The sequence below is a fragment of the Microtus pennsylvanicus genome, chromosome 9 (assembly GCF_037038515.1).
Source record: "Microtus pennsylvanicus isolate mMicPen1 chromosome 9, mMicPen1.hap1, whole genome shotgun sequence".
NCBI classification, from domain to species: Eukaryota; Metazoa; Chordata; class Mammalia; order Rodentia; family Cricetidae; genus Microtus; species Microtus pennsylvanicus.
The window spans coordinates 4,309,891-4,335,740 of record NC_134587.1 but is presented as its reverse complement, the minus strand read 5'-3'; the positions used below and the strand labels follow the sequence as shown (position 1 = coordinate 4,335,740).

The 25,850-nt window shown below is 40.5% G+C and overlaps 1 protein-coding gene across 2 annotated transcripts in view; it reads left to right on the top strand.

Moving 5' to 3' along the window:
* Positions 1 to 25,850, top strand: part of Ppp1r1c (protein phosphatase 1 regulatory inhibitor subunit 1C) — a 96,421-nt gene that overhangs the window by 62,000 nt on the left and 8,571 nt on the right. The window lies entirely within an intron of this gene.

Below are 25,850 nucleotides of genomic sequence, written 5' to 3'. Positions count from 1 at the left end.
GTGTTCCTGCAGGTCTGTGTGTGCCTTGCTTTTGAAGACAGAATCTCTCATTGGCCTGGAGCTCATTTACTAAACTAGACTGGCCGGCCAAGGAATCCAGACCTCCCGCTTCAAACTGGAATTACACCTGTGTTCCACCACTCCTGGCATTTTTTATGTGTGTTTTGGGATCGAGCTCAGATTATTACTCTTGTGTGACAATCATTCTATCAGCTGTTTCATCTTCACAGCCCCAAGCCATCTGCTTTTAGTATCATAAGATTTCAGGTACCTAACCGACTTTTAAAAATTAAGGATACGTGTTCTCAGTTTAATGACGTCAAGGAGAAAGCTCGGAAGGTTTCTATTTTAACAAACATTACTTTTAGTTATCAATATAGGAATTACATATATCAATGAATAAATATATTCTATTTTCATATTTAAATAAATATATTTATTCTACATATTCAATATTTTAAAAAGCAGAGCTTCATTGTCAACTCCAGAAGCTTTGCTTTGATTTTGTTAATATGGAGTAATTGTCTAATGTCCGCAGGTCTGAAGTTTTACTTATAAGGCCAGACTAAAAATCTTCTTTGCTTTTCGTATCAGCATCCTTAGTTCTCTAGACAGGCATTTTAATCCCTTCTGATCTCTGAGATAAACATATATATTTTTTCACATAATTGTGTGATTACTCAGTAGACTCAAACAGATCCCTTGGAGCTATTCCAGCATGTGTTGGATAAATACTGTTTCTCTCCACCTCTGGGAATTTGCCAACAGATCACCCAGGAATGTTTTGATCCCTTATACAAACACTCCAGGAGCAAGGAGGCTTGACTTGGTGTTTTCTCCACTGGCAAGGAGACCTGAAGGGTTTTGCACAGTTCTGGTAACAGCATGTGAAAGAGAACGAGCAACTTGTGAGAGGAGCGCCCTCTGCTGGTTCATAAAATTTCAGAAATTCATGCAGAAAGCAGTGCTTGTGACTCAGAGAAAAATGTATCCTTTTCAATACAAAACAGGCTTCTACTAATGAATAGCCAACATAAGGAGTTCCTATTTTTATTGTTCCTAAATTGAGAAACACACAATTTCTGTGTCTTTAACCGTTCAACACATATGTATGCCAACTCGATATTGCTTTGTATAGTAAAACAAAAACACAACCGTTTTTACGAATGGTAGGCAGGTATTTTTTTTTTCTGGATAACCCTAACCAAAGGGAACTTCTCCATTAGATTTCTACCCCTGAGAAACTCTGAACCGTCGCATGCCATGACATTGTTCTCAGGAGGTAGCACACTACCAAGAGGTGGCACCCAAAAGATGTAAGCCTGGGACCGTCCCTTTCAAACTGACCAAACCCTCCCATCTCTTCTCTAAGATGCTGGTGGCAGCCTTCATTTGGGGAGGGCACAAAAGAGGCCTAGAGTAGAAGAAACTGGAGCCTTGATAATTCCAATGTGTGTAATCACCAAGCTACCTGTTTCCCCAGTTTCTTATTCATTTCTATGACTAGGAGATTATAGCTTAAGGGAACCTTATGAAGTTTAAATAAAATAACATGTTAAACAAAGTAGTGCACACCTGGAAAGCAGCTGGTGCCCACGAACTTGACTTAATGCCATTCCTAAGAAGGGTAGAGATTACCAAAGATTCAGACCAAGAACTAATTTCCCCTCTAAACATTCTGCATGGCCATGCAATGTGGTCACTCATACTTTTAAAAAGTGAGTATATGGCTACTGTAGCAGGCTTTCTTGTGGGTCACCAACCATCTCCCGAATTATGACACAGAGGCTTATTATTAGTTATGAATGCTCACCTTATCTTATGCTTGTCCTACTAGCTCTTATAACTTCATTTAATCTGTTTCTCTTCATCTACATTCTTCCCTGGGGTTTTCCACCTTTCCTTCATTCTGTATGTCCGATCCCATGTCTGACTGGCTGATGTCTGCCTGGCTGGCTGGTCCTGTGCATCTCCCTCCATTTCTCCCTTATCGTCTCTTCCAAGCCTAGATTCCTCCTCCCACTTATTCTCTCTGCCTGACAGCTCTTCCTATTCCTTTATTACTTAGCTATTGGCTATTCAGTTTTTTAATTGGACCAATCAGTTTCCCTAGGCAGGCAAAGCAACACATCTTTACATTATTAAACAAATGCAGCATAAACAAACGTAACACATCTTTATATAATTAAAGTAATATTCCATAATAGACTACCATAGTTATACAATCAGAAAACTAGTTGATGCAAAGGAAATATCTGAGGTGTAGGGGCTAGAAAGATGGCTCAGTGGTTAAGAGCACTGACTGCTCTTACAGAGTTCCTGGGTTCGATTGCTAGCACGCCAGTTCTAAGGGACCCAACACCTTCTTCTGGCTTCTTTGGGCACACACATACATGCAGATAAAAAACCCATACACATAAAATACAAATAAATAAATCTCAAAAATTTTTAAATGATCCAAAATATAGTAAATCCCTCCTAAAGAATGGTGAAGTCTCAGATCATTACATGCAGCCATAAAGGAAGATAAGTAAATGATTTATTCTGAGGAGCAGGATTAAGATAATATGGGTAGACATTATAAATTATTACAAAGAAACCCAGGTCTCTGTTAGTTCTCTGTTACTACTTAGTTAGCAAATGTTGATTTTATCATATTAGGTTTTTTTCAAGATAGTACACAGTAGTTTTATTATCAAATGGCTAGCTAGGGAAAAGTGGTTTGACCCTGATGTTGCATATGTTTAGAGGGACAATTTTCCTCCGGGTGACACTGTGCTTGTGAGTTCCCCATACACAGGTTAAGTCACTTTTTGTTATCAGGTAATAAAAAAGATGTCATAGACACAGTGTCGGTGGAGGGCAGGCAAACCTGATCCCTGAAGCTGGAAAATTGGTGTCTCAGTTCTAGCCTCATTTATCTCTCTGACCTTGAGAACGTGGGCGGTTGTTTCCCTGTCTGGTTTCACTGTCTTGGTCTGTAAGATACACCAACAAAAAACACTTTCTATGAGCTTCCTTGGACTGCATTAAGAATTGTCAAATATTCATGACTTAAAAGACAATTTTATTCTCTTAGACCTTGAGAGGTTTGAAATCTGAAATCAAGGGGTTGGGGTCAGGCTACCCCCACCAGCCAATGGGAAATTCTTCCCTGCCTCTTCCAGCTTCCAGCTTCTGTGGCCAATAGTATTTTCTGACGTGACTCCATCTGCTCTTTGAACTTTAACCTAGTCCCTGCATCTTTATTCACATGCCTGTGGACACTTCTGAGTCTCTGAGGGAGTTCCTCTTCTATGAGATGCCAGTTGTTGGATCTAGGACACTGGATAACTCATTTAACAGAATTCCGTGCTAATTGCATGTACAGTGGGATTCTGGGATTGCATACTGATAGCCCCAACAATGTGGGAAGCTGAGGGGGATCTCTTCTATTTATGAATTCAAGACTGGCCTGAGAAACAGGTAAATTCACCTGAAACATTCTCTTTCCCATCTCTCTGACGCAGAAACTACAAATCTTCATTTTAAAAATGCTATAATTTGGGGTCATTTTTCCCAAGATTTACTCTGTTCTTAATTGCATGCATATATGTGTGTATGGCACATAGGTGTGGTATCTGCAAGTGAGCCCTGGGAGCTGGAGTTACAGGTGATTGTGAGCCCCATGACATGGATGCTAGGAACTGAACTTAATCCTCTGGAAGAGAAATATACACTCTTAACCCTTGAGGCACTTCTCCAGCCCCATCGCAGATTTTCTTATTCTGTTTATGACTAATTTCCTTATCCACATATTAAGTCCTGATTGTTAGGGATAGGAGCCCCATGTTCACCCTCGGTGTGTGCAGACATGCTGGCTCAATAGAACTTCTCAGGGGCTGGCTGGGTCTCAAACTCAGGCCATCTAAAAAAATTTCATTTTCATTCCCCTAAACAAATGGCTGGGTTTTTTGAATGCTACCACTGTTCTCTCTTTGCTCAGATCCAAACCCTCAGCATCATTTTAACTGCTCTGTTTGTTGTTCAACCTAAGCAAGACTTGAGTGATTCTGCTTGACAGCATCCATCTGTCACATCCAACTGACCTTTAGAGGGTACCCTGAGTGTACCTTCTTGTTATATCCTTTATATTGTCTCAACTTAGGCCTCTCTCAATATTCACCCAGCTGACCTATAAAACACACACACACACACACACACACACACACACACCATGAGTTATAGCAGAAATTGGGTAAAATATGTTTCTTTTAATTCAGATGATTTAATATAATTCTTGTGATTTGATGAAAATGTTGACTATATTCTACTGGAAGACAGAGGAGGAAAGGAAAGTCTTCCCAAGGGTGAGTGGAGGTAACACGAATGTATTATAGATGACATATGCTATGAACATATAACAAACTAACTACTTACTGAGTTTGCACATAGACTGCCTCTATTGTAGAAAAGAGATTGGGGGAGTTGATTTCTGTCATCTTTAAATTGGAGTTGTCTCTGTCCATAGGATTCTCACAAAGAGAAGTGAGGAGCGATGCGCAAGCCGCTTCTGCACTGTACTGCATCCTTAAATACTGCTGTTAGTTATTACAGAATTCAAGGATCATATTGGCAAAAATACTCTGAAAATCTATTTGGCTTATGATTTTTGATGGTCCATTTCATTTTAAGTATATTTATAGATCCTGTTGGATTTTTAGCAAGACTGTGACCATCTGAGTACAGAATTTGAAAATGGAAGGAATGAGTCCTTTCTGGTTGTAGCACCCTCTAGTGTCCACATAGCAAAAGGCACTGTCAAGTATTGGAGGCCTCAGCAGTATTAGCAGAGAACTTCTCTAATCAGCTGCAGCATTCTTTCTGGGTAGTCCCATACCCCCTCTCCCTCGGGGGCAGAAGGACCACAGCTGATGTCTTAGGGAGCAAGGATGCAGTTGCTGGGGTGAGCACTTCATCAAGTCTGGTAGCCCCCGGGGAGGAGCACAATGCCTGGGTGGACAAAGTTAACACATGAAGACTGAATATACTTATCTGTGGCCACCAGCTCCTAACATACCTTGAGAATCCATGGATGCCTTGGGAGAAGGCCAGAGAATGGCTGGTTTCAAGGGGAACTGATTTGGGACTAAGAATCTAGAACAAAGATCCAAGCATTTGTAATACTAAGAATCTCTGGAATTTTTGTCATGTAATGAAAGTTCAGAAAAAACAAAATTGTGAAGAAAAAACGTGATGTTCATACTTTTCAAACATTAATAGTGTCTTGGTGTGAGGCACAGAGGAAACAAGCGATTAAATGGAAATTGACATTTCCACACACGTGTGTTTCTGCAAGATCTCTGTTCTGTCCACACACACGGAAATGCACACTGCTTTCCAGGGGAGTAGCCAGGTCTGAAGGTGAGCCCTGGAGCAGTACAACACAGGTAGCTGCAATTCTTCTTCCGAAACACTTGTCAGTGTTTTATGAAACTTTACTCTTCAGACACGTCTTGAAGTTTATAAAAAAGAATGCATCTGGGTGCCAACGATGCTTTCTTCTAGGAGATAATTAAATTCTGGTGTAATTCACCCTAGACAAAGTGGGCAATGCCTTGTCTTCCATTGCCTGTAGTTTCTCACACTGAACAATCCCTTAAGAATTTGCTGTGTCTGTTCCTTCTGCCTGCGGCTGCTGTCTGCTCTGACTGTATGACAACCCCCAGTATGTTTGTGGAAGTTGAGATGTTTGTCATTTATTTCCAGTGAGTACAGGACTCCACAACATGCCTCAAGGGAGGGGAGTGTTTAATGCAGGCAAAGGACAGAGAAGAAAGCAGATCACACGGCAGGCATGTTTGTTCTTCTTTGCCTTACAGGATATTTTAGGTTTCTGGTGAAATGAAAGTGTATTGATAAGTACACGTGCACATACATACATACATAGCACACGCAAACATACATACACACATACATACATAGCACACATGCATACATACATAGCACACACACACATACATACATAGCACACACAAACATACATACATAGCACACGTACATACATACATACCACACAAAACATACATAGCACACACAAACATACATGCATAGCACACACAAACATACATACATACACACACATACATACATACATACACAGCACACACAAAGATACATACACACATACATACATAGCACACACAAACATACATACATACACACATACATACATAGCACACACAAACATACATACATAGCACACACATACATACATAGCACACACAAAGATAAGCAAACAACAAGACCCTATAAGTTCAGACAAATTGTGGACTGAAAATGTTCAAATTATATCAATCTAAAAACTAATGTGCATACAGTTGGATTTGGGAGTGTACCTATATTTATGAAATATATTTAAAATATACCTGAAAAGCTAGGTAAGATTTTATAAAGGGAAGAATGGGAAAGGTGCCACAGGAAACAATGAAATAAAATAATCCTGAAATCCAAACGTAAGTGGCATCGTGGAAAGCAAGCAAACAACTTGTAAAATCTGTACACAGAGGGCTATCGCAGTCAAGAAAACTGTTGATACTTTTAAATACAGGCAAATAGAAGCTGATATTTCTAAAAAATTCATATTAGTGGTTCTCAACACACAATAAAGCTAAGTCTCATTCATAACTGAGAAATAAAAATCAAGCAGTCCTTGAATGGATATGTTTAAACATTTTATCTTTTAGTGGTGTGTGTGTGTGTGTACGCGCGCACGCGTGTGTGTGTGTGTGTGGTGTGTGCGTGGGAACACAAACGTAAGTACACATATAGTGGTGTGTGTGTATGTGTGTGTGTGTGGTGTGTGTGTGTGGTGTGTGTGTGTGGTGTGTGTGTGGTGTGTGTGTGTGGTGTGTGTGTGTGCATGGGAGCACACACGTAAGTACACATACAGTGCATCAGTGTGGAGGTCAGAAACAACTTTGGGGAGTCAGTTTTCTCCTTCCAACTCAGGCTGTGGGCGTTGATCTCAGGATGTCAGGCTTATCAGCCAGCTTTTGTCTGGGGATCTTTGCCCCTAAGATTTTCCTTTTCCTTTTCTTTATGAGTTTGTGGGAAAAAGAGACCCTGTCATTGAAATGTGACTTGCTGCAGCTTTCTTGAGAAGGTAAAATATGTGTTATCTCTTGCTACTAGATTTCATTTTAATCTGTCTTAAACATAGAATGAGATATTCATTGAGTACCGTAAAATATTAGGGAAAAATATAAATTCATCACTATTCTTCTCTGCTTTGTGAAATTAGTTTTGTGAAGGAAATCGAGTAAAAATGCACACACACATGAATACCTCCACATATGCATGCATACAATAAAATATCTGTTAAAGCAGTGAATGGATTCTGAGTATCTGTGTGCTCTACGAAATAGTAAGCATATCTGACTAACACTCAGCAGGTACTAAAGGAAAGGTAAGGTTAAATGTGGGTTTATCCATTGTGACGTATATACCTCTGAACACACATCTGTAGTTTACAGTACTATATGTTTTTCTTCATTGGTCAGAATTTTACAGGTTTAATTTTGATGACCGTGTAGCTTTTTAGGCTACTTTGTATATAGCCTTTAAAGACTTTATAAGTCACACAAAGGTAATAATTGTTAGTGAGCTCTTGTGGAGGGCAACCATAGACTAAAAGATGTTTGTCATCTGGTGTAGCAAATGATGCTACGAAAATGGCTTGGTCCAAACGTGGCACCATCCCTAAGGTGCGCAGTCATCCATCTCCCATGAGATGGCCTGTTTAAAATAAGGGTAATGTTGTAGTTTGCAGTGGTCTTCTATTTTAACTTTCGTGGGATTTTTTAAAAGCTTTTTGTTTTGAAAAATTAAAAGCCTAGGTATATATTCACTAACTGCAGACAGGCATCCTGCGATCGATTTTAAATGTTGTAAGTGGTCTTGTAGGCAATTGCTTGCCGCCTTCCTCCTCAGAGTTCGCCAGGAGAGCAAATCAAAAGGGCGTGTATCTTACCGTTTCCTGCTCAGAGACTTTCCTGAGCAGTAAATTCAACCCTGGTGCCTTGAGCATTAAAAGCAGACACTTAGAAAATGTGCTCAGGAAACCTACTATAGAGCACCAGTCTTCATTTAAATTTCCAAAGATAAAATAATTGCTATACGGGCAACTCTTGCGTCAATTCCAAGGCTGTTGGTGTTCATCCACAGCAGGCCCATGGAGTTTGGAGTTTGTCAACTTGTACATCAGAGTTCGTAGACAGCAGTCAAAGTAATGAAAACAGAGACTGTGAGCTAACCACGGGAAGTATGTCATGACATCTTGGCACAGATTCAGGCAGCTTTTTTATCTCCTGATTTCCTTGGCCCTGGGAAGCGGCATGAGTATCCCAGTGGCGCTGGGCGTTTTTTTCTCTACTAGCTAGGAAGGCATTCTTGCTTCAGACCTGTGTTTGGTTTAATGTAATCAGGACCAAGATAAACAAATTTGCTAATAGGGTTATATGCAGAAAGCCTGCTGTAAACATGCCTGGCCTGGGTGAATCCCATTACTTTTCTCTTAGTAGACAAAACATGCCTTGTCCAAATCCATTTATACTGTCTTAATATACTCCAAAGGAACTAGACCCCCGGATCCCCGGAGACTCGAACGGTCTCGGATGCTGGAGGAGGAGAACGCAGAAACAGCTGGATTTCTTTCTATTTAGACAATCGGGTCAGACTCAGACCACCATTTCTGTCTTGGTTTTGTAAACTGAATTCTGCGATCACACTCAGAACCCTACTCTGAAGACGAATCTTTCAAAGGCAAGTCCAGCTGGAGCCAGAAAGGACCGAAATAGATCCCAGCTGTTTGGATTGTCTCAACCCAAGAACATCTAAAAGACTGCTCCAGAAAGCGCTATTGCTAGTAAATTCCAGTTTGAAGTTGTAGGTAGCTAGCAAGTAGAATCCTTCCAGACCACCCCATGAAGCAGGAGCTCGGAAAGCCTGGTCGGAGGAACGGATTAACTGTTACTTGTGGTTTCAGCTGTCCCCACATCTACCACTTGGAATTTCAAACCAATTTAAGTCTAGGCACACTTTGCCAGATGTTCGCATTTCCAAGTAAGCAGAAGCCAGTGACTTTGTGGAAAATCCTTACATTTTCCACCTTTAAAGAAAAATGCCTTGTGTATTTCATTAGCATCCGAGCTGCACTTGAAGCCACTTGTTACTTTACTCACTGGGATGATGAACCTGACAAAAGCAGCTTAGGAAGGAAGGAAGGAAGGAAGGTTTGCTTTGACTCGCGGTCCTAAAGGAGAAAGTCTCCTTAGGGGAAGGTAGGAGGCAGGGGCAACAGGGCTCATCTCGTTGTTTCTGTAACCAGGAAGCTAAGAGAAAAGGCTGGGGATCAGTTGAAATCTTGATTTCTCCCTTTGTTTCTTTTTATTCTGCCAGAGACTTAAGCCCATTCACAAGTGCTCCCTAGTTCAGGATTCAGGGTGTTTCAAACTCTTTGGAAACACTCCGACAGGACAGGCGTACCCTGGAGGTTTACCTCCTTAATGTGTCCAACTCCTCTGAAACTGACAATCAAGATTAACTACCCCAAGGAGCATTTTCCCTCCTATTTAGATTTTCCACATTTGAATTTGGTAGCTAGACTGCATTACACCGCACAAAGCAAGTTCTGTGAACTTATAAATATGCAGAGAAGAAATGGTAGATACACACAGTATCTTCCTTTACTGTTGATAATCTTCTCCACCTTGTTAATTAACCTGTTGTATTCTGTCTTAGTCACCCATTTCTTTATTAATACAATGAATAACAGTGCAGGTCAATTTCTGAAAATTAGATTTAATGATTTTATTCTCTGAGTCCAAAGTCTTCTATGTTTTAATTCTGCTCTAGCATTATCTCCCAACACAGTAATTTTCATTCATTTAAATATATTACAATCTTACAGGGTTTTAATGAATTCTCTTTTCATATTCACATATTCATAAATTATATATTTGAACCTAGATTTTATTTGAAAGCCTAGCCAAAGGCAACTCATTTCAAATATAAATAGTCTCTTAAGAAGATATGGATTAATTTCCCTAAGTATACGTGCCATACATTTGATTAGGACATTCTTATCCATGTAGACTTAACAAATCTATCTAATAAAAATGACTTGGTATGAAAATGGATGCTGTTTATGATTGGGTAGAAGTTTGGAGCCCAAATTCATTTTGCCACCTAATATTATGTCAAATTCCTGTTAAACAATTCTCTCAAGCTATAAATTTTGAAGGAGAAAGATAGACTTATGTAGTTCAATATTCTCTTTTAAAACAAGGCTTTGAGAAGTTAATTGGTAAGGAATGTTTTCCCAACCTCAAACAAGTAGTAAGTTGGATGACATTTTCTATTTATAGCAGATGGAGACCAGATGAGATTTCTTTCTGTTGAAACTTTCTGAGTCGAGCATTTGAAGCCTCTGATGAACTGATAAGCTCAGTCTCCTTAAATACTGAGCTTAATATTTATGCTGACTCTTATTTGAAAAGTTAGTCAGGACGTCTAAATAAAGCATTCCAGATACAATCTTCCAGCAATGACACTGTAATCTTAATTTCTTTCAGAATAAATTTAAATACCATGCCAGTTTAAAGTCAAGCATTTTCATAGAATAGCTAATAAGTTTATGTTTCCCCAAACATCTGATACTTCCATGTAAAATATTAAAATAAAAAGTCTCTGTCCATACGTGCACAGTATAGGATGAGGAGATAAAGCATTGTTTAAAATATAAAACCTTTTGGATTTCCAACTAAAAATAGACATCCTGCTTCCGAGGGCAGGGGACGTTCTCCAAAGTTCTATCTTCTTTTCCCAGAAATGCTGAAAGCAGCTACCAGGATTAAAAGAGAGCGAAGGAGTGTATAGTTTCTGACATGTTGAGTTTATAGTTTCTGTACTGGTCAAGGGCACTTCTCCAACCCAAAAGAAGTGATGATTTGCACTGGGGAGAATTCTTCCATTCAACAGCTGCATAGGTAACTCAGGGAAAGCGTGTATGGGTAACTAATGACTCATTCAATGCTGTAGAGAAAACCGCCTGGACAAGTATATCTCAGAAAACAAGAGCAGTTGTACCGTCAGGAAAGAGTGTTAAATGATCACAAGGTACGACCAAAGAAAACCCAGGGCTTTGGTGACAGTAGGCGGTAGGGTGTGGGTGGGGCTTGGCAAGGGGTGGGCGGAGCCACGCTGAAATATATGGGGGTTGGGTTAGAAGAGATGAGAGGGTGGAGGTAGTGGTGGCAACTTTTTTCTTTTTTAAATCAAACTTAAAATATGTAGCCTTAAAGGAAACTTTCTGAGTTTTTGTTTGCCTTCCTGTCGTTAGGCTAGAAGATACTTGAGCATATTTCATAAACAGAGGAAAAATAGAATAAAATCGAGATTTTAGTTCTAGACAGAAGAGATGACAAAAGTTGAAGGTGTGTGGACACCCTCCAGGCGCTGTCACAGTCTCGTTGCCCCTACTCTGCTCCACTCCCTCCTGGCTTAATAGCACCGGTGAAAGGGTTGTGTGGTCCCCGTGGGAGTGACGTGGTTTTCTTTCTTTCCTCTACTTTCCACTCACGTTCTCGGCATCCTTTCGTTTTCCAGGATGGCGGCTCACCGTCTAGATACAAGTGCTCGCCAAGGCTTTGGGAATTTCAGAAGGAAGATATTTTCATCTTTGTTCATTCTTAAATTTCAAGCTCCTAGCATCCATAGTGCCATTCAACAAATACTTGTTAAATTGAAATGAAAGTATTTAACTTACTCTTGGCTGACCTCATGCATGGCCTCACACCTTCTAGACAAGCACTGTACCACCAGACTCTATTCCTAGCCTACCAAATGTCCTAATTTTTACACAAAATAGAAACAGTTGAAACTGCAAAGGAAAGTGAGCAAAGAGAGACTCTAAATATACTGAAAGTTCCGTATTCACGACCTAGATCAACGGACATTTGTGGGAAGTCACAGCTTCACTTAAAGAATGCCTTGATTTCTTTACAGTATGTAGTATTTTTATATTTAAGTAGCTGCCATTATTGATCATTAGATTTAACACAAAATGAGAGGTTCATCTTGGAAAGCATGATGGGTTTTCTTGTGAAATACTTGGCTCGCGAAGTATCCCTGTATTTGAGCTGAGGCTCTCCCCAGCACCTCCAGGCACAGTTTCACTAGGAGAAAGCAGAGGATTGTCATTGCAATGTTCTCACCACTTAGGTCTGAGCATACAGCTGCTTTTTGTGTTCTAGCTTCCATAGTGTATACTGTAGCTACTTCGCCCACTCAGGATCTGGCTTGGCCATGTTAGCTGGTAGTGCGCAGAAGTCATGATGCTGATGGTACTCAACTTATAAGTCCGTTGTGTCTCTGTGCAGGCACAAGGAGAATAAGTAGCATCTTCCCCTCACTCATCCCAAGGTTCACAGCTGGCGCTCCTGTAACAAAGGGTGAGGCAACAAGAGGAATTCAGAATAAACTCATTCAACGAAAGCACCCTGTGAGCAAGCAGGCTTAAGGATAGGGGAACCATAGGCCTGGGGAAAGGTAACTTTATGAGAAGTCTGTGGGGACAAAAAAAGACAATTGTGCGTGTGACGTAATTGTAATGAACTGACAGGAACTTGCCAGTCCATATTTGTTCAGACTCCATTTGGTCTCCAGGTCCAGGGCAGGAATCTCTGGGGATGAGAATCTATGACTACTTCTGGGTAAACTGACTTGTCTTTGTAATAAGTATGTGACTTTACACAAACTATTTTTCTGTTTTTGATGAATAGGTCAAGGGACATCCAGAATTCTATTGAAGTTCTTTCTCCCTGGCTCCCCTGTCTCTAGATGAAAACACAGCCTGTTCCTTTGTTGTCTCTCTACAGAGACTGGATGTTGTAGGCCTCCTCCCTTTAAACCTGGCCTGGGTTTTCCACATATGTGAACATTTCTTAACGCACAGTTCCCTCCCTCAGAATCGCACACACACAGGTTATTCTGAAATTTCGGTGTCTCAACTGTCTGTCTTTCAGGTTCTCTAACAAGCATAACCCATGAAATGCTTACAGAAGTGAGACTGAGCTCTGCTCTGAGGAAGACAAGATATTGCTAGATTTTTGAACACTATCTGTGCAAGAGCAAAGATGCCAATTCGGTACATCCAACAAACAGACATTTCTTAAACACCTCTCATTTCTCAGAAGGAAATACTTTTAGTGTATTTTAGTGCACTGTATTTTAACTAGTGAACTTCTGGTATTGATAGGAGACAGAAAGAGTGGTTTCCTGAAAGAGGCTTGATACTAGGATCATTTAAACACTAACTATTCTTTGAGTGCAGTTAGGCAGGCCCCCTCGGAACGCCTCATTTCTGAAAAGGTTCATTCACTATGTAACATTCCGTGCTCAGACGTCAAGCATAGAAACATAATGGTATGAATCCCTCAGACATAGAACAAGTGACTTAAGAATCTGCCCTACAACATGTCTTCGTTTGTGGTGTGTTGACTCGGGAATAAAACGTTGCTCGGTTACTAGGACTTTGAAGGACGGGCCTTACTCTTTTCCTTGGAAACAGGGAGGCCTGATGAGATTGTTACTGTTTGTGTGCCTCCCACTAGAAATGTGTTTGGTCACAGAAACAAGCACAGCCTTGCTGGGGCTTGGGCTGCGTTCCTGGATCTCAATGCGTTGAGAGGCACTGTGGTGTTCTCCAAAATAGCCATCACAAACCCAGCTTATGTTCCTGTCTCCTTTTTCCTCTTTGTGTTCTGTGACCAATCACTGTGCACTAATGTAAGGGAGCAGTGCAGACATTACTGACAAAATCATAGCTCAGATTGAGGTTTGGTATCAAGTGCCCCTAAGCAAATTCATAAAGCCCTTGAGCCATTTCAGGGCCACTTCTACCTCCCACATTATCAAACCAGAGCTTCCTTCATCTTTTCTCCTCTCAGACATAGCTCTATTTCTACTTGTTCCTCCCCTTCTCTTCTCTCAGGAAAAGCATGCTTTTTCTTGACATCCATAATATTGCTTAATATTGGATTACAATACACGGTATTTTAACACTTTTTTTGAATACCAGATACTAGTTGATAGCAGGGTCCCCAGAGCTCCAGCATGCAGGGGATTAAAAAGGCTGACTTCCCTGAGAACAATATAATAGCAAATGTGGGTCTTTGCTTTTGAAAGCTTTGCATTGTATCAGATAACAGGAACACAATCCCCTCCATTGTAGAATCTCTACACATGGAAATGCAAATTGATTTTCATACACCGTGCATATACCGGGACGTAACTACTTCTTAGAGTTTTATCGAGGAATGGAAGCAGAAAGCAGATCCTCTCATTCTCATTTGAGGAAACCTTTGGAGATTTTTTCAGATATGATGGATGTAGCTTCTTACAGCAGCATGTGGTATGTAACAAAAGGTACAAGCTGTTTTGTCCCAGCACACACCGTTGGGACACTGCCATTTGCATAGAAAGTATTGACTTAAAAATAGAGACCTAAAAATAACAGAGAGCACAATAATCTCCCAAAAATAACTTTGTGGGGGAAAAGAATGATTCCAGTAATCAGTTTATAAACATATGTACTCTGTCTCCCCATGGTCCATCGGTGACCATGTTTTCTAGGAGAAAAAAAAAAATAAGGATTAGGAACATTTGCAATTTTGTAACAGTCTTGGAGAGGAAATAGTTCAAGAGATGTTGGAATTCTTGAGACATTTCCCTACTTATGGGAAAATATTTTTTAGTATTTTAAATTAGTACTATCCTAGAAATGCCTGTTTTTTTTTTCCCCTAAGTTACAAGTGATCCACACAAAGTCAGAGAGCGTGAAGCCATCAGCTATGATGGAAGGCGGTGTGAAGTGTTAAGATCCTGAACCATCTGGGTCTTTCATGGACTTTTTGGATACCTAGTCTAACACTGTTGTTATCTGACCCGTTCTTCTGGGGTCTCAGAAAGGAATTCGTACTCTTCAGAAAAAAAATGTTACAAAAAGGTTTATTAATCATGATATAGACCAGAAAGGACCGAGGGGAGCCTGGCTCAAGGCTAAGCCTCGCTTTTACATCAAGTTGGTTGTGGTTTGTTTTGTAAAGATTTGTTTACTTTTATGCTTATGAGGGTTTTGTGTTCATGTGAGCGTGTTCTTCCATGCATGTTCAGTGCCCATGAAGGGCAAATGACAGTGTCAAATCCCCTAAAACTGAAGTTACAGATGTTTGTGATCTGCCACGGGGATTTTCTGTGAGAACAATCACTGACCTGTGGTGGGAGCTCCATCTCTGTAACCAATGACATTTGGAGAGGCTGGAGACGTGGATCAGCGGTTAAGAGCACTGACTACTCTTCCAGAGGTCCTGAGTCCAATACCCAGTAACCACAAAATGACTCACAACCCTCTAGACTCCCCCCCCCCCACACACACTGGTGTAGGTGTGGCTGTGTAACTTCTTCATTCAGCCACTGAGTGGGTGGGTCCTCGCTGGTTGTCATATACAGTCAACACGTGGCATGGCACAGTCGTATCAGGAAATGGTTTGTTCCATTGACTGAGAGAGGATAACAATCCAAAACAGTACTTTTTAAAGAAATTAGTCAACCTGTGAATGGATGCTCATTTTTTGAGCTTTTCCACCTTTTCAGGTGGCTTCAAATGTCCTCTGACCATTTAAAGTTCTGGAGTGCATCCTTTGCAAACTTCTCAGGTAGCTAGCTGTAAGAGGATCAGCTCTGACAATTGCTCTCAACTGGTCATTGTCAACTTCCAATAGCTAGCCATCACATTCCTCATTCTCAAAGCTCTCATCCCCTTGGCAATACCTACTGAACTAGGACCACACTGTATGCTGTTCATCAGTTTTGGGGTCAAATGAGTTATCAACTAAGGGAGCTATCTCTACTGCTTTATGACCCGTTATATACTCAAATAATAAAATTTCTCAAATTTGCTTCTTGTCTAACACAATTTCCATAGTAGAAAATAAACCCCAACAAATCATTAGCAAGAAATAAAGTGAGAAATCCACAATAAATGATGCATAACGTACTCATTTATTAAGAATTCCTTCTGCTAGCAAGCAAATTTCAACAAAAGCAAACACATGATTACTTTTACACCAAACTGATACTTTACTTTTGGTCACAAGTTAAAAGTTTCAATGTGAGTTGGCAGATATTTTGATTTATTATACAGCCATTTATATCTTTGCTTTCTATCTCAAAATTAAGTTTTATTCAAAGCTGGATATAAAGAAGAAAACATAAAATATTTCATGGGCTGGAGAGACCTCTTAGTTGGTAAAAGTTTGCTACATAAGAATGAGGACCCAAACTTATACAAAAAGTTTGGTATGATGTCACACAGTTATATGCCAGCGCTGGAGAGGTGCAGACGGGTGACTGTCTGGGGCTTGGTGAGGCAAGACAGCGAAATCAAATAGAGGATTTCCAGGCCAAGCAAGAGACCTTGTCTCAAAATCAAGGTCGATGCCTCATTGAGTAGAAGTTGTCCTATGGCCTCTATCTTTGTAGACACACACACACACACACACACACACACACACACACACACACAAACTTTGCCTTTCCTTTTCCCTTTCCACCTCAAAAGGAGACTCCAATGAATATAACAAACTAACGGGAAAGTATTAGATAGATGCTTTGGGTTTCACATGTCAACAACCTAACAAAATTAGCTTAGGCCGGGAGGTGGTGGCGCACGCCTTTAATCCCAGCCCTCGGGAGGCAGAGGCAGGCAGATCTCTGGGAGTTCGAGGCCAGCCTGGTCTACAAGAGCTAGTTCTGGGATTGGCACCAAAGCTACAGAGAAACCCTGTCTCGAAAAACAAAACAAAACAATACAAAACAAAATTAGCTTAGGCCAAAGTGAAATGTATTAAAAATTACACACTTTTTCGTGTTATTAAAGGAAATAAAACTGCTAGAGAAAAAAACTGAGCCTCAGGAGAAAGTCTCAAAGCCTGCCGCTCTCTCTCTCTCTCTCTCTCTCTCTCTCTCTCTCTCTCTCTCTCTCTTTCTCTCATCTTTGTTTGCCAATTTAACCTTGTCATTACTTCTTGGCTCTCTCCTTAAATCAAAAACAAGTGACATCTTACCCCTATAATTCAGTATTCTCTCATGGTGAAGTGCTTCAGCAAGGTCACTGGGAAAGACAAGGACTCACCCAGTGGTCAGAGCAAGACAGCAGAAGAGCCAGGCAGGGGATGTTGGTGCGTCATGGGCTTTGACTTTGTGCCTGTTCAGCAAGCGCTCTACCAACTTGGATGCATCCCCAGTATCTCACAGCTCCACATGGCAGTGACAGCCTCTTACTGCAGCCCTTGGCAGGTAGGCTCAGGAGGAGGAAGAACAAAGTTCAAGGTCATCCTCCACACACAGCAAACTAAGAATAAATTTCCAAACTGAGGCAAATAGATTAGGCACACAGTAAGTGTGAGGAGTGAATTGTAATGACCTGAGTCACCTAGAAAGTGACAACTGACAAACTTGCTAGAGGAGACCTCTTCTTCCAGCTGGAGTGTGAGTGAAATGCTGCCTGGGCTTTGAAAAGACACCAATATTCTTGATATCATCTGAGATTTTTCAAACCACCTATGGGTGATGATAAACTTTTCCGAACAGATCAGCACACATCTACACTGAAAGTAACACAGTCTTCTTTTCCATAAGTAGATTGGAATTCAAATATATTTATTTTAAAACTACAAATTTATTAGGATAATGCTTGTGAGGTGGGTAATGGCTCCAATTTTGCTATTAGAAAAAAAACCCTGCTGGGTATATTGGTCCATACCTATCATCCCAGCACTTAAGAGGTAGAGTAAGGGTCAAGAGGCCACGGTCATCCTTACCTACATAGTAAGTTGGAGGTCAGCCTATATAAGACTCTGTCTAAAGATCTAAATGGATGAATAAATGATTGAAATATCAATCCCAAATAAAAGATAATAGTTTTGGAAGTACAAGTAAATGAGCTGAGTGAACACTGTCTTTTCTAGTTACTACCATTGAAAATGGGAAACTATCTTCTAAGCAAAGACTGTGTTAATTTTTGTCTTCATATAGTCAGTGTAAACCTACTATTCTTCAGAAAACTTAAGTAATGAATGTTCCTCTGTATCAAATATGCTTAAATCTTACAAAAAAAATTAAATAAAGGCGCTAGCTCATGGGAGCTAGTTTAAGATCTTTCTGAAAGGAAGGAGGGCTGTGCTTTCCTGGATGGAGGTCAATGAGGAACCAGGCCAACGAAGGGCGGCAAACCAGAGGGGCCAGTGGGTCAGGGAGCCCTGTGGCAAGAACAGTGAATTCCTGTTATTGAGAGGGCAGTCAGGGAGCAAGCCTGCCTGGGAACAGCTGTAAATCTGGCAGGAGAGACAGGTCAGCCAAGCAGCTGCCTGACCTGTGGATCCATCGGTCAAACAGAAGACAAAAAAACACAACAATCTGCTCATTCAGAAGTTTACTGGGGGTCAGCAGGCTGGGGAATGAGAGATCAATTGAGCTGAAGCAGCCACAGAGAGAGGAGGAAAACAGCCTCGGGATATGGAGAGAACTGGGAAGTCACTGAGTCAGCGTTAGCTTTCCAATGAAAGAGTTTTAAGTAATGGAAGAATTGCGGAGGTGACCAAAATGCTTAGATTCATTTACATCGCTTCTCTGGAAAAAGCCATATATACAATGAGATTAATTGTGCTTACTTATCAAGGCAGTAATAAAAACAGAGAATGTATTATTTCTTGTTTACAGCTTTATGAGTTCTCTCTCTCTCTCTCTCTCTCTCTCTCTCTCTCTCTCTCTCTCTCTCTCTGTGGCTCTCTCTCTCTGGCACTCTCTCTCTTTCTCTTTCCTTCTTTTTCTTGCTTTTTGAAGGTTCCTTGCCACCAAATAGAAGTGCAGAGAAGGTCTGGATTGGTGAACTGAGATTAGGTGGTAGCCCAAGATGAATAAACTAAATACAGACCAGATAATTTATCGTGTTCTATATGTAGATAATTAGTTGAGCAAAATTAAATTAATTGGAAACAAGTTTACTCATTTGAAAAAAAATACTTCATTTAAATCTGACCACACCCCAAATAGGAAAGGGTTTCAGTGAAAGTAAAAGGAAAGCTCCTCATTTCATCAGCGAGGACGCCTTGGGCGTGTGTCATCTTCAGAGTTCCTGTTTACACCGTCTGTAGCTTGTCTTCTTTTCCTGGACTTTGGATCTACAAAGCAGAATTTCTTAATTGTAAAAAAGACCAGATTGTCTAGTGATTTCCTCTGAGACCATGTCTCTGCTGTTGTGTCTAAAGTCATTGCCAGACTGAAGATTTGTTCCTGTGTGATTTTCTAGAACTTTTAAAATTTGCATTTCATATTAAGTTTGGGATATTTTGCATATGAATGTTGAGTTTTTCTGGGTGATCTGTTGGAGAAACTATCTTCGCTGCATTTGTTGCCTTTTCTCCCTTTGTCAAAGGTAGTTGATTCTCCTTACACAGACTCTTTTCTGTTCCACATTGGATATGCTAGTTTTCAACAATGTCATACAATCTTGCTTGTTATAGTTTTACAGAAAGCTTTGAGTCAGATCATATTTACTTTCTCATTCCAGAGATCTCACCACATTGACAAATTCCAGATTTAAAAAAGAAAATCCTCTCAGATAGATAGGTTCTTAAAATGTTCCTTCTCCATGGTGTCTGAGTCAGCTGAACTTGGAATATTAATATTCAACGAAAAGTACACCAATGACTGGTTTTTAACACCAGAATGAAAAATTATTAATTCAAAATTGGAAAATGAATTAAATCAAATGAAGACATCTAAACTACTCAGTGCCTTCCCTCCTTGAGTTGAGGTTACCAAAGGACTCTCTGAGCAAGCTTCATTCAGAGATTGGTGATCTGACTCAGCTGGAGGACCCCTTGATAGGAAGCTGTGGTAAACATCGCCCCAGTAGAAAGCGCCTTGCCTGGGAGATAAAACCTCTACACTGCCAGCACTAGAAGTCCTCCCCTGAACACCATTGCATTTGTGGCTCGAAATGAAGTTGTTTTTCTGTTTTCTTTATAAGGCTTTGGGGGCTGACTACTGCTGCTCCCCGATTCATTCTTTTTTCATTGTAGGCATCTTATTGCAGTCAATCAATTGCAAACGAGACTTACAGAAAAGGGAGCTATTTTGTCTCTTAAGTAAAATTGCCTAATACTTTTCGGCACCATTATATGTAAGCTTAAAAATTATGTCTACTTGAAAATTCATGGGGTAATCCATTAGCTTCAGAGGAAAAAGGGTATCAGATGAGAATTAAACTATGGAAGGCACAAAATACTTTTGGCCTATCAAGTGGTTTTCTCTCCAGATTGGATAGCAGAATCCTCACACGCAATATATATATATGATTCTAAGAGGGTCATAAAAGTATGCACGAATATATAACTGTGTCCCTGCCCCCATGTGGCATGGAGAACCATTTTCCACATTTACTATGCAGAGAAGTGTGTTCGTAAGTGATGGAGAGTTAAGTAACATGGCCATGCACTGACCAGGAGTTCACGCTGTGGAGTGCACATTGTATTAGAGCGGAAATTGACTTTCACTGTACTAAAGCAATGGTGAACTGTGTCACCTACACCAAGTTTACTGCAAATAAAGTAGGAGGGTACAGATTTGGGGTTTGTCTAAGGCATGATACACATTCCTTTTGGGGGAATAGTATCGATATATCACTTGATCTCTGTGATTTAGTATATTAATATATGCCTATTGTAAATGAATGGTAAAGTTTTACACAATATTGAATATATGAAAGCATATTAGAAAATGCAAAACACATTTCTAATCTAAAAAATGGTTTTTATTGAGAGGCCATTCTGAGTGCCACATTAGAGATTAAATGGACTTTATCTAACAATACATTTTAAATAAGATGAACCATTAGTAGGTGGTCTTGCTAAGACAACAGAAATCATTCATTTGTACACAGCAGGCTTTCAGAAAACTAAAGATTGTTCAACATATTTTGCAAGTAGTGTTTGCACCGACATCAAGCTTATTGCTCTATAAATGGCTGTCTAAATTGCTATTCCTCAAGTTGGAGCACTGTTATACTCATCCGCATGGCTTGTTATACTCATCTGTAATACTTTTCCACTAAATTAAATCATATGCACATCATCACTTCTAATCCCCCTTCCTGTCTGATCTCTAGTTTTGTCTCTTTCCCAGATGAGGCTTATTATATTTAAATCAAACCGCTTGGTTCTGTCTATGAAGATTAAATGACCACATTTTTCATGTCTAGAGTCCAGTCCAAAGTTTTGTATACAACAGGCAGAAAGCTTCCTCTTTCCTTTTACTTCATCACTATTTGTGACCTAGGGTTATGTTTAAAGAGTGTCTACATGTTAGAGTAAACTCAACATCTTCTTGATTCCACTAAAACCAACAGAATGGGATAGGTTACATTCAAACCCAGTTTGATGGGGAAAAGGAACCCATGGTGTTGAGTCACTGTATGTTCTTTATGGTTCTCACTTTGTAAAAATCATTGGTAGTGGAGGATGACAGTCTAGTTACCCAGGCAAACAGCTCCCAGCAAGAGCACAGGCCTAAAGTTTGTGCCATGGTCATTCAACAGTGTCTCAGTGAACACAAAAGGAAACTTCACTTTCTTATTTAAGCTGGAGGGATTTTATTGGTTAATATTCGTATTTATAATTATTTAGAGATAAGAGACCTGGCCAAGATCTGCTGAATATATATTGTGGGGGCTCAAAACACAAAAGGCACAAATACCATTTTTTAAAAAATAGACTTCTCCGAGGGCGATGGGTGTTCCACAATACACCCACAGATTCCCTTAGGACTTTCGAGTGATTGCTAAGAACTAAAGAATGTGCTTTTACCAAAAAAAGAGAATCTAATTTTACATTTGCCCGGTGAATTTGTGACTTTGTTTTAAAAACATGCATTTGAGCCAAGCATGGTAGCTCAAGTCTGCAAGCTCAGCATTCTTCAGGAGGTCAAGGTAGAAAAATTCCATGAGCTCGAAGTCATCTTGGGCTACACAATGAGTTCCAGACCAGCTTGGACTCCACATAATGTGATGCTCTGGCTCAAAAAACAAAACAAGTAAATAGACAAAAATCACGCATATTTCTTGCTGCAGAAGCAGGAGATTTGGGAACTACCTTTCTGGTGTCAAACACAACCCACTCGTTCCTTACCTCATTGTCGGTCCCAGACCCTATTTATGCTCGTAGGAGCCATACAGATCCACTTTCATCTTTCCTCCACATTTTCATGAAGTCGGGTCTCAGTCATCTTTTCTCAATGTTCTATTTCCCAAACTTTCTGTTTTCATGTACAGTTCCTATAGAATATATCTTCTGATGCATACAGCCCAGCCTTCAAGTGAGAGGCAAAGTCTCTTTCCTAAGCTGCTGCTGGCTCTCATTCGAGCCGTGACACATAAAACCACATGCTCAGCCCCTGGCCACAGAAGCTCCCATAGTGTCACGTGGAAACTTGTCACTTAGTTACAAACAACCAAAGTGGCTTCATACTTTGTGTGTGTGTGAGTGTGTGTGTGTGTGTGTGTGTGTGTGTGTGTGAGAGAGAGAGAGAGAGAGAGAGAGAGAGAGAGAGAGAGAGAGAGAGAGAGAGAGAAGTCATCTTGCTATGTGTCCTTAGCTAGCCTGGAACTCATTATGTAGACCATGCCGAGGATAAACCCACAGTTCCTGTCTCTGCCTGCCAAACCACCTGCTTTACAGAGTAAAGAGAGAGCACACACACAGTGCTCTGCCTGTGGGTGTTGTTTCTCTCTCTCTCTCTCTCTCTCTCTCTCTCTCTCTCTCTCTCTCCCTCCCTCCCTCCCTCCTTCTCCTCCCTCTCTTCCTTTCTCTCTTCCTTTCTTTCCTTCTGTTTTCTTCTTTGACTCAGTTTACTTTGTCTACCGTCAACTCCATTTTCTTCATAATTTTACAGATGCATGCTATACAGCCTGGCCTTCTGTATGACCCCTTTTCTGTGTGTTCACATTATTGTGGAAAAGGCTTCTCCGTTGTGCTTTCTGGGGTTCCTTTGTCTCCTGCTGTGTGCAGTAATGGCCGAGTCCACATTTGTACTGGATTCTGACGGAGACATGAGTCATCATAGACTGTGTACAGGGACGTGCTTTCATCATTCATCTGTCAGGATGGAGTCTTGGTATTGCAACACCTCCAGAATAGCTTCTTCTCTATCTATGGGGTTGCTCAAGTATTGAATACGTATTTAAAGAAAATTGTGATATGAAGCATGAATTAAAACTGTGTAGAGAAAGACATTAAATATATCAATAGATTGTATTTCAATATCATTGGACCTATAACCAAATAAATATTGCTGATGGGAAAAGGGAAAATAGTGGCTCAAAAGGGTTTCATGACAGAAATTAATCAACTATACATTCTTCAACTGAAAGAAGACTTTAGGGCAAACTGCTTTAGAAACTAGAGAATTTGTGGTAAGTGTTCTACAGGACAAACCTGTGGTAATGTGTTACCAGCTCTGCCTCATCAAAGCTTTTCCCTTGAAAATATTTTATTTCAGAGTGGTTTTACTTTTTTAAAAATGTGTGTTTCATATAAATTTATGGTGACTGTTATTATAAAAAGAAATAGAATTGAAATCAGGAAAAGCAACAGGTATGTACTCAAATGTGGGGATAGATTGGCTAATGTATAAGTATGTTGGCATTTTTCTTTCTATTGTTCCTACATTTACCCAAATTAGCATTGACATTCCTCATTTAAATTCTCAAACATGATTTCATTACCTTGTAGTTGAATGGAAAGCATGCTGGAGTCACTAGGGCTTCAGCACACTTGGGGAGGGACCCTCAACCTCTGCTCAGGAAAATGAGTACTGGGCGGCAACATGAACCCAACAATGTCAAAAGGACGCTGAGAGCCTTCTGCACCAGGGCAGTATTGGTACTGTAAACCTAGGACCTGTCTTAGAGAATGGCCAGAGAGTATGGACTGGCGTCTTAAAAGTTAATGTTGAAATTGGGCTGAGATGCCTTGACAGTGGCACCCTGCCTTTACATACCCAATGCACACACTAGGATGTGCTAGAAGTCACCTTAGCACCCTTAAAGTGGACAGCCAAACACTTGTGTTCTCAGAATCTCAACACCCCCATCCAGGTGTTTCCATCCCGTATTTTTGAGACTTTGTGAGCTCTGTGTGAAAAACTCCTGCAGAAAGTCTGCTTGGATTCAGTGCGCTCCCTTTCTTCCCCTCAGCAACTAGCCCTTTTTTTCTACGTAGCTTATTGCAACATGAAGTGATTTTCAGTTTCTAATAATAACTTTCTCCCTGCAGACTTGTGTCAACCGAAGTTGTGAGTGATCTGCATACGCATATTGCAATATTTAAATGTTAGTACACCTGCTCAAATATTGTTGCAAGACAATGCACCAAGTCCAGATATCATTTCTTGACAAATTGTACACTAAGCCTGGAGGGTAGCAAGGCATACAAACTCACTTATTGTAGTAATGGGGGCGGCGGCGGGGCTGCGTCCCCAAACACCCCAGCCGCCGGCTTCGGCTAGCTTATGCCCCAAATAATTACACGGACACTGTATTCTTTTAAACACTGCTCTGGCCCATTTCTAATAATCTATGTAGCGCCCCTAGGTGCGCTTACCGGGAAGATTCTAGCCTAAGTCCATCCTGGGTCGGAGCTGGGGCATGGTGTGCGTCTTCCCTGGAGCAGGTAGCATGGCGTCTCTCCTGCGTCTGCTCCGGAGAGCGGAGCTGTGGAGTCTGACCTCACTTCCTCTTCCTCCTGGCATTCTGTTCTGTTTACTCCACCCACCTAAGGGTGGGCCTATCCAATGGGCCTAGCAGTTTCTTTATTGCTTAACCAAGGAAATCAACAGATTGATATATGACACTCCCACATCAACTTATTTCTTGAGTCTTCGTTTTACTGAAACATGAGCCAAGCCTTACTTTTATTTTTCAATTCTAACTTGAACGCTTTTCATAATTCTTAGGAAAATCTCATAAAACAGTTTTCTAAAATATAAAAATGCATGCAAGTTATCTTGAAGATAAGCCTGCAGGTTAAATGTGGATATAGTGGTAATCTTCTAATATTGTACTTAAGATTTGGAATAACGGAAGAAATCTGAAGTTACATTATTGTGGAATTGGCAGGATACATACTAAACTGTTTCTGCATTAGTTCAATCAATTGGATTAGACTATTTATTAATGAACACTTACTACTGGGTAGACATTCTAACTGGGATTCCAAAATGAAATGACATTCTCTGACATCAGCAAGTTCTGTCTGTTGAGAACAGTGAGGCAAAGCTCTATAAGGAACAGACACAGAAGGGATCAAGAGCAGCAGGCGGATATGAGAAGCCACTTTCTAACTCCGCATGGGGTTGTGCTATCCTTCAGGAGAGACAAGCTGATACCTGAAGGGTGAGAGGAAAATGATCAGATGTGTGAGGAGGAGAAAGATTGTTGGTGTTGGCTACAGAACAAAAAAAGCTTAGAGGCTTACGTGAACCTGGGGGGGCGGGTAGAGCACACTTAGAGCAGAATTACTGTGGAAAATGGAAATAAAACCCTGTGAAAAATGAAGCCCAGCAGGCAAAGAAAAGCCAGGCCATCTGAGTTACAGCTATAGGCAAAGGTATACCTATACATTCCTCTGCTCTGAAGGCATTCTCATTGAAGAATTTTGAATAAGAGCATTCCACAAGCCAGTGGGTACGTTGTG